This window comes from Ictidomys tridecemlineatus, chromosome 13 (genome assembly GCF_052094955.1).
Source record: "Ictidomys tridecemlineatus isolate mIctTri1 chromosome 13, mIctTri1.hap1, whole genome shotgun sequence".
Lineage (NCBI taxonomy): Eukaryota > Metazoa > Chordata > Mammalia > Rodentia > Sciuridae > Ictidomys > Ictidomys tridecemlineatus.
Window position 1 is genome coordinate 33863383 of NC_135489.1, and position 13028 is coordinate 33876410.

The 13028-nt window shown below is 36.7% G+C and overlaps 1 long non-coding RNA gene across 4 annotated transcripts in view; it reads right to left on the bottom strand.

The window, feature by feature from the left end:
- The window catches only part of LOC120885796 (uncharacterized), a 229016-nt gene that overhangs the window by 8231 nt on the left and 207757 nt on the right, over positions 1-13028 (bottom strand). For all 4 annotated transcript variants that reach the window (XR_005728537.2, XR_005728536.2, XR_005728527.2 and 1 more), the window contains one exon: positions 8640-8840. This is a non-coding gene — a long non-coding RNA (uncharacterized LOC120885796). The remainder of the gene's footprint in view (positions 1-8639; positions 8841-13028) is intronic.

Genomic DNA, 13028 nt, shown 5'->3' on the forward strand with positions numbered 1-13028 from the left:
AAGAACAAAAAGGGAGCACATGCAGCCAAAGAGGAGGGAAACCCTGAGTTAGCACAGGTGGCTATCTTTTGGCTAAGCCCAGCACCCTTTGGAAAAGGTCTTAGCCCCCCTCCCATACACAGAGCATCTTTAACTAGGCTCAGCTAATCATAGCTCTTCATCAACCTGGTCACATCAGCCCATGTTTGTTGTTGTGTTTAAATGCTCTTCATGGATCATCCCAATAACCATATGAGGGAGATTCAATTATTAGAATTATACTGTCATTTAGCCTATTCAAGGTCTCACAGCTCCTGTGTGGCATGCACCCAAAGCAGACAGTTCCAAGTTCTTCCCTGGAATTTTTCCAGACTGGATATTATGATTTGAATATGAGATATCCTCCTAAAAAGTCCACATGTGAGACAATGGAAGAATAGAATTGATTAGATTATGAAAGCTAAAATCTACTGGATGGATTAATCCACTTGAATGAATTAATTGGGTGCTAACTATAGGGCAATAGGGTATGACTAGAGGAAGTAGGTCATTGTCACTTGGGCCATGTTTGGGGGATTTATATTTTGTCCCTGGCATATACCTCTTATACCTCTTTCTTCTCTCTTATATATATATATATATATATATATATATATATATATATATATATATATATATACACATATATATATATATATATATATATATATATATATATATATATATACCCAGCTGTCATGAACTGAGCAACTATTTTTGCCACAACCCTGTACCCTACCCTTCTGCCATGATGTTCTGTCTCACCTTGGGCTCAGAGGTATGGAGTCCATGCACTCCATAACTATGACCATGGACTGAACCTTTGAAACTGTGAGCCAAAATAAACTTTTTCTTCTCTAAGTTGTTTTTGTTGAGTACATTGTTCATTGACACAAAGGTGACTAATATGAAAATTGTTTCATAAATGTGGGGTCATTACTATGACTAACTTGATGATGTGCTTTAAAAGCACAAGGAGTTGGAAAAAGTTTGGAAATGAAGGCTGAAAAAACCTTGGAATATGTAAGCAGAATTTAATGAACGATTCTGGTGAGAACTCAGAAGATCAAAATGCCAATAGGACTGCAAAGGAAATACTTGGCTCATGAAGTTTCAGAGGGGAAAGAGAACTCTACTGGAAGTTGGACTAGTAGTGGTCATCCGTGTTACATTATGAAAAAGAAGTTGTATATATTCTGTCCACATCCTGAGACTTTCTGTGAGGCTGAATTTAAGGTGATGGACTAATTAGTCTGACAAGGCAAATTTCAAGGCAGGACAGCATTTGGACAGTGGCTTGAATATTACTTGTGGCTTTCAGCCAAATTTGCTATGACAATCAGGAGCAGAAAGCAGAGCAGAAAGATTTAAAAACCTTACAGTTTGGTTAGAAACATGTCAGTAACTGGCATCAAGGAAGTAGTGTCTGCTAAAGAGATCACAGCTGCCAAAGAGATGCTAAGCACATTATCTAGAGACAATAAGAACAATGGCTTGAGGGCATCTGGAGAATTGGTGAGACCATACCCATGACAAGCTGTGGGACATCTGCTGAGGAAAACTGCAGAAACAAGCTAACATAGAGGCCATATGGGGGGCACTTAGCAAGGTCATAGGGGCAGAGCTACACAAGTTCTTTGGAGAGAACATTATGATGCCATGTGCCGCAGATACTGGACATGCAGCTAGAGGATTTATTTATCCAGGTGGATTTTGCCTTACTTTGGTCCCATTCATTCTTTCTTTGCCCTACTTCTCCCTTTTGGAATGGAAATGTTTGTTTTCTGCAATTATATATAGGATATATGTAACTTACTAATTTTTTTGTTTCTCTTTTGATATTTCCTGAAATGCTTTTCCTAACACAAGAGCCTGCCAAGGCAGAGTTGAGGTTCTCAGTACACTTCTGTGTACCTCCTCCAATTCATCTAGTGACATACCTTTTAATCAAGCTGTTTTTTTCTTTACTGTTGAGTATTAAGAATTCTTTGTCTATTTTGGTTCATAATCCCCAATCAAATATGCCTTTTTCAAATATTTTCTCCTAGTCTGGGTTTATCTTTTCATTCTCTTGATGTGGAAAATTACTTATAAATTTAAAATATTTTTATTATTTAAAATATTACTTTATATTATTTATTAAAACAATATTTTAAATTTGCAAATAAAAACTTTATTTTTCACAAAATAAAATAAGATTGTTCAACTTTTAAGTTCCTGTTTTAGCAGCTTTTAAAACTATGGTTTTCAGGCTAGGGATGTAGTCTGGTGGTAGACCAGACCTAGCAAGTACAAGGATTCTGGAATTGATCCTTAGTACTGCAAATAAAAAGATGTTATATTTTTCAATGAATTTACCTAAGTTGTAAACATTGTTGGCATGATACAATTCAAAATATCTCTTTAATTTTTTAAATATTTGTGAAACCTGTATTAATTCCCCTTATTCCTAATATTGGTGATTCATATTTTCTTTCTTGAAAAGTCTTGCTATAGTATTATAAAGTTTACAAATCTTTTCATGAACATTTTGTTCATTTTCTGTATCATTTGTTCACTCTGTACTTCGTCAATATTCAATTTTATTTTAATTTTCTTTATTCTATTGACTTTGTAATTTTCTCTTCTTTTTATAGTTTTCTAGTTTCTTTGTCTTTAATAGAGACATTTAGCTTTACAAATATCCTTTAAGATATTTAAGCTATATCTCACTTATTTTAATGTACTGAATTTTCATTAAGTCAAAATATTTTTTAATTTTTTGAAATTTATTCTTGGGCCTATGAATTTTTTAAATCTGTTATTTAATTTCCAAATATTTGTATATCTAGATATCTTTATATTATTGACTTATAATTTAATGTGTGGACTTCAGAGAACACATGCTACCTGATTTCAATTCTTTGAAATTTATTAAAACTTGTTTCTTAGAACTTTGTCATTCTTGCATTCAATTCATGTGTGATTGAAAAGAATGCCTAATCTATTGTCTGATTTAGGGTTATGTAAAATGTACATTAGACCAAATATTTTACAATATTTACCAAATTATATCACTGTTTTTTTATTTATTTATTCTGTCACTTTTCCTGACTATGCATTTTCTTTTTTCTCAATTCAGATCTGTTCATTTTCATTTCATGTATTTCCTAGATTTTTGTTGGAGATATACACATTTGAGTTGTATATCCCCCTGATGAATTGACCTCTTTATAAATATGAAGTGTTTCTCTGTATTAGTGGTATTACACTTTTCATTTGAAGGTCTATTTGTGTATAAAATCTTCTTTAAGACTGTTTCCAACTTGTTTGCTATTAAAATAACCACAATACTTTTAGTTTTGTTTGTGTTGTTTTTGTTTGCTTGGTTGGTTTGGATTTTACTTGATATTTTATGCTACATATTCTTCTATTCTTCTACTTTCAACCTATCTGAAGCTTTGTATTTTGTGCACTTATTACACACAGCTTATTGCTATGTATTTTTTTAACTATGACAATCTTGTACTTTTACTAGGATAATTTCATTTATAATAAATATAATCATTATATCTGGATTTAATTCCACTTTTGTGCTTTTTTTCCTCTATTTGTGCCATCTGATCTTTCTCTTTAGCTCTTTTATTGTTTTAGAATTCTATTTCCTTCACTGATGTTTTAGTTATGTCTCTTTGTTTATGTGTTTGCATGTGTGTGTGTGTGTGTGTGTGTAGGTTTGTGTTAATGTTGCTACAGATTTATTACTTGTCTTTTACTAATCAGAGCCTACATTAGTAAAACATTCTACTACTTCATGAAATGGATAAGACCAAAGTTACATTTTTTTTTGTTTACCATCCTTCTGTTCTTCATGAACTTGCTGTGATATATTTTATTTCTATATGTGCCTGTCCACTGGACCCATAATTTCTTCTACTCCATAATTCTTCTCCATTAATTTTCCCCCTCTCTTCTGAATCATCCCTTTTTTATTTCTGTTGGATCATTCTCATTAGGACACAAACATGGTATTACTTTTCCCATCATGGAAAATAAAAAAGTTCTTCACTCTACATCCACCTATACGTTTACATTATTTCTCTGCTCTCCTTTGCAATAATACTTCTTAAAAATGTTTCTTCCATTTCTGTGCTTTTTTTATTTCCCCAATTTTGAGAATACACTAGTTAAGATTTTACTCAGAATTTATTCATCCTTAGAAAAAATGCTCTTAAGGATATTGGTGATTTCTACTTTATTAAACTCAACAAAAATATGGTCAATTCTCAATTCTTATCTTAAAGATGCTGATCCACCAGCAGAACCAGACACACTCCCTCTTCTTTGGAGTACTTTCTTCTAATGGCTTTCTTGTAGGTTTCTTACTGCTTCACTTGTTTAACTTTCTCAGATTCTTTTTCTGGTTTCTCCTCAATTCTCCTATGCCCCAGAGTTCACACCTTGAGTTACCTCCCTTGTCTGTTTATAATCATTATCTTGGTTATCTCACCTATTCTCATGGCTCAATTCCTAATTTACGTCTGCATTCTAAAACTCTTTACTGAATTCCAATTCTGTGCACACAATTGTCTCATTGACATCTTCATTTTGATTCTAAAAAGATGTTTTAAAATTAAAAAGACATGACTGAACTCCTAATAATTCTCCAAAGCCTCCAAAACGTGCTTCTTCCACAATTTTTTTCCATGTCAGTAAATGAAAATTTTATTCTTCATATTGTTTAAATCAGAAATCTTGGGATCATCCTTATCTCTTCTCTTTCATTCTTATACCACATAATCAGAGACCACTGCTGATTTTACCTTCAAACTGTATTCTGGCTATGACTACTTCCACCATCTCCACTTCATCCAGCACCATCTTAGTCAGAACTATCATCATCTCAGCACAGTTACAATCTCCAGACTTGTCTAACTAATTCTTTTCACCCTCCAATCTGTCCTCATTTCTGAAGTCCCAGTGATCCTGTAAAATCATCCACTTACTCAAAATTCATTAGTTTCCTGCCTCACTCAAGATAAAATTCAACGTCCTTATAATGACCCATGAGGCCCTGTATGATATTGACTTCTGATACTTCTGTGAACCCCATTTTATTCCTTTTCTACTTATTCAACCCAATCCATTTTTTTCTTAACTTCTTCACTGTTTCTTCATTGTGACAGATATGTTTTGGGATCTTTATACTTGCTCTTCTATCAGAATTTTTTTGTTATTGTTTTCAGATATCTTCTTGCATCATTCCCTCACTTCCTTCAGATATTTGTTCACAAGTACTCTTATGAGGGAGGTCTTTCCTTAATATCCATCTACTCCCACACATTATCACCTTTCCCTGTATGTGTCCCTTTCTGTATTCATCAGGGCTCTGCAGATAACAGAAGCAATAGGATGGATGGATGGATGGATGAATGGATGGATGGATGATATTTATAGAGACGGAGATGAGAGAGAGAGAGAGAGAGAGAAGCTATATTTGCGAAGATTGAATCATGAGATTAGAGAGGCTGAGATGTTCCATGATACGTAATCTATAAACCAGAGTACTAAGTAACTTGTTAGCACACCTTAATCCCATTCTGAAACCCTGAACATCAAGGAAACCAAAGGAATAACTCAAAGTTCAAGGTTGAGTGACAGAGCAACTAAGGGGCTACTGGAGCAAGTCCTAGAGTCCAAAGACTTGAGAACCTGGAGTTCTGATGTTCAAAGACAGGGAAAGAAGGCTATCCTAGATCCAGAAGAAGAACAAATTTACCTTTTCTCTGCTTTTTTATTCTATCCAGGTCCTCACCTGACTGAATGGTGCTTGCTCCTGTTGGATAGAACTTTCTTATTCTGTCCACTGATTCAAAAGCAAATCCCTTCTATAGATACCCTAACAGTCATACCTAGGAACAGTGCTTTACAGCTGTCTTTGGTATCCCTTTTTTGAAGTTGATACCTAAAATTAATCATCACACTTCCCTTACTCCCTCTCCACATATTTATTGTGTGTTGTCATATCTCTGCTCTTGGAATGTAAATGCTATGAAAGCAATAGTTTTTTTGTCTGATTAGTTCACTGCTGCATTTCCAGGGCCAACAGTGTATCTGGTAGATAACTGACATTGGCATCACCTAATCCCTTCACATGCTTCATCTTGGTCGGTTTAGCATCAATTTAGATACTAACTATATGCATCCTTTCTCTCTTTAGTGGCCAATCCATGACCTTTACATAAATGTTACTCCAGGGGAAAAAAATGAGTTCATTCAACAAATGTTCTACTATGTCCATAGTGTCTATTATGTATATTGTCTATTATATATAGACACTGTAGTGGCTATTATGTATCAGATATTGTGTTAGGTGCTTATGACAGGATGACTGGTGAATTATACAGGTTCTTTCTTTAATGCATAAATAGACATACAGCATCTCTCCAAAAACTGAATTAGTAATTAACTTAATAAATATGGTTCAGAAATAAGTCTCCAATGAGTAAGCAAGAAAATAAAATATTTATTTTAGAAATGTTATCCAGTGGATCATAGTGTGAAGTGATTAAAATGAGTCCTATAGCTCAATTAACAAATCTAAGAATATTTAATCTATATCTAGGGTCCTTTTCTAAATGTTTTAAAATTTTAGCCACCCTTTGCTTTGTCTTGCAGCCAACCGCATACCACCAAGTATGTGCCTTGTAATGACAATCCAGGGAACATGAAGCTGATATCCCTCCTAGGAGTACTGAGTACCTTCTTTGGAGCTGGAAGGTAGGATGCCATAATTTGGATCTTAACGTCCCCCAGAGCCCATGCATTAAAGGCTTGGTCCACCACAGGGTGCTTTCAGAAGATAGTGGAATCTTTGAGAAGTAGGACTTTATGAGAATTCCTTAGGTCATTGGGGCCATGCCCCCAAAAAGGATTGTAGAATCCCGACTTGTCCTCTCTTTTTTTCCTGGCCAAAAAGTGAACAATTTGGCTCTGTCACCTATTCCTAACATGATGTTGCCTTGCCACAAGCCCAAAGCAATAGGACCAGTCCATCTTGGATCAGAATCTCCAAAACAGCAAACTAAACAAAACATTTCTCTTTATAAGTTAATTATATCAGATCTCTTATTATAGTGACATAAAACTAGTGCATAAGATGTCGACACCTTGGACCTATTATACTTTGATTCATTAACCCTACACTGCTGACAAAAAAAGGCATTCCTAACCTCATTTCAGAACAAGTCACAATGTTTCAGAATATAGTCCTTCAGCTTTTAGCAATTAAGTGAGGCTTCAAATACATCATAATGATTTTCCAAACCCCACACCTTCAACTAATCTAAAACTCTACTGCCACAAATTTTCCTAGGCTCATGTGATTTTTCTGATCAGAACTAGGTTGTCAGGCTCCACAAGGACAATTACTTAATGCTCAGCACAAGTGCTAAGTCTAGTAATTTGCTTCTCCATCTCCTCCTCTTTCCTTTCCCCACCCAATCTCCTACCATCCTCTGTCCCATTCCCCATCAATATCTGCTCTCTGGAGTCTTTCATTCTCTCTGAAGTACAGCGATTGACAACACTGAAAATCCAGAGTTTCCTAAAAGGAAGCATTTGCCCATGCTTCAGAATCTTAAGCTAATGTTAAAACAAGTAAATAAAATTTATTTGTTCATTCACCTACTGCATGAGAAATGCCCGTGCATTGATGGAGATTTCTCAGTAATTCCTAAAACTACTCCTAAAGAGAAATGTGGCACTGGAATGGACTCCTAAGAAGTGCTGAGAGAGCTCTGACTGCAGTCCTGAGGCAGGATATCTACTAAGTATGGAGCACCCACCTTTTGTCCCTGCAGTTTAGAAAGATGCAAATATCACAGGCCATGGGGGTATAGCTCAGTGGTACAGCATTTGACTGCAAATATCACAGGCCCTCTGTCCATAGGCACTGTAAGCAGTTATTTTCCATATTTGAAGACTTAAATGAGTCATTGTGAGAATTTAGAGATGGTTTCTACAAAATACTGGCACATAGTAGGCACTGTATAAATGGAAGCTGCTTCATGGTTTTCTCTACTTCTCCTAACCAATGGTATTGGGTCTACTGGTCCTTCTTTTGAACCTGCTAATAAAGCCAAGGAACCCTTTGAATAAAAATGGTGTTGGAGTGTATTGCCTAATTAACTAGGCTGGTAATTAAATTGCAATGGAAACAGCCTATATGCACTTAACTAGACATTTATTATAGCTTAATAAGGTAACGACTGTATGATAAATACCACTTGATTACAAGGAATAGATAAATTCTTTGCATACTAACAAATGCCGGTGACAGGCTAAAAGTATTACAAAGTTTGTGAGGGTTCTTTCATTAAGAAATAAGCGCATTAATTCCCTTACCTACTTCTTTGGTTTCCTCATATGAGAAGCATTCAATTGATTAAACAAACATGATGAAATGATCTGTTAATCTGCTTTGCCACAGCTCATAGTTTTTGTGATTTTGTGATTGAGCATAGTTGGACTCTGATGATTCCACATGGAGAGGTGACATATCAGAAATGGGAGCACCCTTAGAGGCCAGCTGGCTCACTCCTTCCTGAGAAATCTGAGGCCAATGAAGAGGCACACCTTACCTGAGATCACACAGTGAAGAGGCTAGGGACACAGCCCTGCCCTCCATGATGTCTTCTCACATGTTCTTTTCTCCCCACAATGTGGATATGAGCTTGTAGAAGTCATTCTTCTCATCTTCCATGAAATGGTTACCTGCTCATTGACATAAAATCTCCGGTTCTTTCTTCCAGAGTGGAAAACACATCCTCTGAAATGGGGACCTAAAAGGCAGAAATTCACAGAAAAGTATAAATGACTAATGAAAAATCCTATTCGGACAGTGGGTTTTGACACAGATGGCAGGACAGACAGCAATGATTAGGACCAGTGGTATGCTGGAGCCAGCTCACACCAGATCAGATTGCAGGGATTGAAATTACTTCCCCTTCCTTGCTTCATAAAGACTTCATGGCAGCCTGAAATCAACCCTTATATGGTATTTACCCCATGGATAATCAAAATACTATAACCTGGTTAGGGCTTTGGGAGTTGGAAGGGAGTGGGTAACGAAGACTGAGGGAGCAAGTAGGAGATTGAGTTAGGTTGTGTTTGATGAAGGCCAACAGGGACCATTTTCCAGATTTGCCAAGAGTTGTTCCTGGGCATAGCTTCCATTCCCAGGATCTTTCTGATCCAAATCCGTGTGCACAGACATTTTTTTTTAATTAAAAGGAACTGAACACAGAAAGGAAATAAATAGGGCTACATAAGAAGATAATTCAGAATACACTCCTGATTGATTAAAGTGATTGGCATTCCAGATAGAGACACAGATAGAGGAGAGAGCGATATATCTGAGATTCTCCATTGGTTGAGTATAAACATAATGTTTGAGAAAAAAAGCCCTATAGAACATTTTTAAGCTTTGTAAAACTTAGGTATAAAATGCTAAAAATCGTGGCTCTCATAATCACCTGTCACTTAATTAAAATCTAATAATGGCCTTATTATATCAAAGAAAATCCTTCCTGAATGCAGACAGCAGACAAAAGAACCTGAACTCAATATTTTTTATTGAAATCATGCCATCTGGTTCTTTGTTATACTACAAGATGAAAGAACATAATAGTAGTATTATCCCAATCGTGTGAGCTGGCATTGCAGGGTAGGAATTGGAAATTAAAAGAATATTTTATCAAATAAGAAATCATATGTTTAAATCAATTACTTACCCAACCTTGTTGCTAATACACACTACTAAAGTGAAGAGATTTAGAGAGCATTCAGCACTGTTTTTCCTTCATATTATTTTCAGGCTATGTTTGAAGGTGAGGTCCTTGGAGGTTGAAGCAGCTTCTCTGCCTCCTACAGTTCTACAGTGAGATTTTTCTCCTAAAACAGGCCTGAGAGGTGGTGGCCAACCAATTCTAGAGCCCTAACCCATGTGTCTTCTGTGGAAAGCAGTTTGACAAGCAACTCCTCAGAAGAAACTAAAATCTCTGATTTACTTTCATGTGTAGCCAGAGCTATGAACCACTGTTCCTGGCCATTATCAGTTTCATCCTGTCTTGCCCTCTCTTCCAGGGTGAGTACGTCTCCCCTCGTTATCATCAAAACAGAATAACACAGTTGTCCCCTCCCTTTCCTCCCATGACATTTACCTACTAAATGCTATTTATCATATGTCCCATTGTCTCAGTGCAACATCAAAATCAATCTTCCAAGTAGATATTATTATTCCTACCTTATTATAAGGAAGTTATGAACTGTTTTACTCACACCACTTCTGGTGAAATAGGTGTATTTTATTCTCCACTAAACAGTTCTTCAATTTTTCAGATACAAACTGAGTGTCTTGCAATCAATATAATTCTGTCATTAACTCCCTGGAGTTAGTACATACCCTGCAGGTAAAGGGTTCAATTCCATAAGACCAACTCCACTTCAGATACAAGTTACACATTCTAGGTTTCCACCTATACTATAATTATCTATAGAACCAATTGTAGTATCAGTTTATCTACTGACTATATTTGCTGGATTATATAATTCTATATTTAAATTTTTGAGGAATTTATATAATTTTTTCTATAGTGGTTGCACCATTTTATATTCCCCAAATCTATAACAAGGGTTCCAATTTCCTCCTCACGTTTGATAATTTATTAGAATAGCTCACAGAACTAAAATAGGCACCTTACTTTCTATTACTGACCAGCTAAATGGAAGAGATGCATAGAGCAAGGTATGAAGGACAGAATATGAGCTACAATACCTTCTCCAGACATGCCAACCTCTCAGCACTTCAGTATGATCACCACTTGGAGACCTATCACTTAAGGTTTTTATAGAGGTTTTATTACATAGGTATGATTGACTAAATCATTGGCCAATGGTAACTGAACTCAATCTCCGGCTCTTCTCCCCTCCCCAGAGGTCCAGAGATTGGATGAAAATTTCTAATCCTCGAATCACAAGGTTGTTTCCTCTGGCAACTACCCCAGCCCAAAGTTTTCTTGAGATTCTTCAAGAGCCTCCTCATTAGTGTAAACTTAACTATTATTGAAATGGGGTTCACCTGGATTACAAGAAAGATGTTGACACCCCTATCACTTAAGAAATTCAAAGAAATTTAGAAGTTCTGCATCAAAACCCAGGGACAAAGACTGGGTGTGTGTATGTGTGTGTGTGTGTGTGTGTGTGTGTGTGTGTGTGTCGTATTTTCACAGAAGGTTAAAAAAGTGTGTGCTGAAAGTAGGACAATACCAGGAAATGTGCCATGACTCCACCCTGGTCCTATGATATGAGACCCAGAGCTCCACCACCTACTTTTAAAAAATGCTGATGCTTGGGTCTCCATCTCTACAATTCTAAATTATTGATAGCTCCCAAACACCACTATGTTTCTCAATAGTTTCAAGGGATATTTTAATATACAACCACCACTGAGAAGCATTCAGCTGGAGAATATGGTCAAAATCCTAGCCATCCCAATGAGTACATGAAAAGATAATCAACATTCCTAACCATTAAAGAAATGAAACTCAATACCACAATGAGACACAGCTTCACACTGTTAGGATAACTACTAGCAAAAAAAAATGTTCACAAGGATATGAAGAAATTGAAATCTTGTGCATCACTGGTGGGAATATAACATAGAAGACTGTATATAGAGATAGTCTATGTATGTATGTATAAATATGTTTATGTATTATATGTTCATACACAAATGTATATACATACAATACATAAACATTTATAAATATGTTTATGCGTAATGTATATATATGTGTGTGTGTATTCATACATATATACATAGACTATATATAGGTTAATAATACGGTGGTTAAAAATTAAATTTAAAATGATATAATTCAATAATTCCATCTCTTATAGATACCCAAAAGAATTAAAAGCAGACTCAAAAAGATATTTATACCCACAAGTTCTTAGCAGGATTATTCTCAAGCTCCTAAAGAAGAAAAACACCCAAATGTCCATTGACAGATGAACAGAAAAACAAACCATGGCATATACCTAGGTTTTTCAGCCTTAGAGCATTTTTGTGGCACATGCTACAACATGGATAAACCTTGGAGACTTATGTTGTGAAATTAACCACAGAATATTCCCCCAACCATGGAATACTGCATGATTCTACTTACAGGAGGTAACTACGGTGGTAAAATGTACAGAGGCAGAAAGGAGAAGGGTAATTTCCAGGGGCTGCAGAAAGGAGAACAGCCCAGCTGACTCCTCCCAGGAGACGGATCCACAAAAGTTCTTGCCCTCTTATAAGGAGAGAGGTAAAATTACCAGGCCTCAGCCAGCTGAAGCACATTGTGTTTAGATATGAGGTGTCCCCAAAAGCCCATGCGTGAGATAATGCAAGAAAGCTTAGAGGTGAAGCGATTGGGTTATAAGAGCCTTAACCTAATGAGTGCATTAATCCCTTAACAGGGATTCACTGGGCGCTAACTATAGGCAAGTAGAGTGTAGCTAGAGTAGGTGGGTCCTTGGGAGGGTGCCTTCAGGGTTTATTTGTTGCGGTGGTGATGTGAGCTCTCTCTCTAGCTCTCTCTCTCTCTCTCTCTCTCTCTCCCCCCTCCCCCCTCTCTCCCTCACTCCCCCCCTCTCTCCCCCACTCCCCCCCTCTCTCCCCCACTCCCCTTCCTGGTGCCAGCTGTTCCCTGCTGCTTTCCTCTCCCACACTCTTCTGCCATGATGTTCTGCCTCACCTCTTGTCCCCAAAATGGCCATCTCCGGATTGAGACCTCTGAAATCATGAACCCCCAAATAAACTTTGCCTTCTCTAAAATTGTTCTTGCCAGGTCTTTTGGTCCCAGCCGTGGAAAAGCTGACTAAAACAAGCATCAACCCATGTGGCCCCTTTAATGGGTGTGTCAGCAGAGGCTGAGTATTGAAGAGCCTGATCATCACAGCCTGTGCTCAGTGTTCTTGGAATC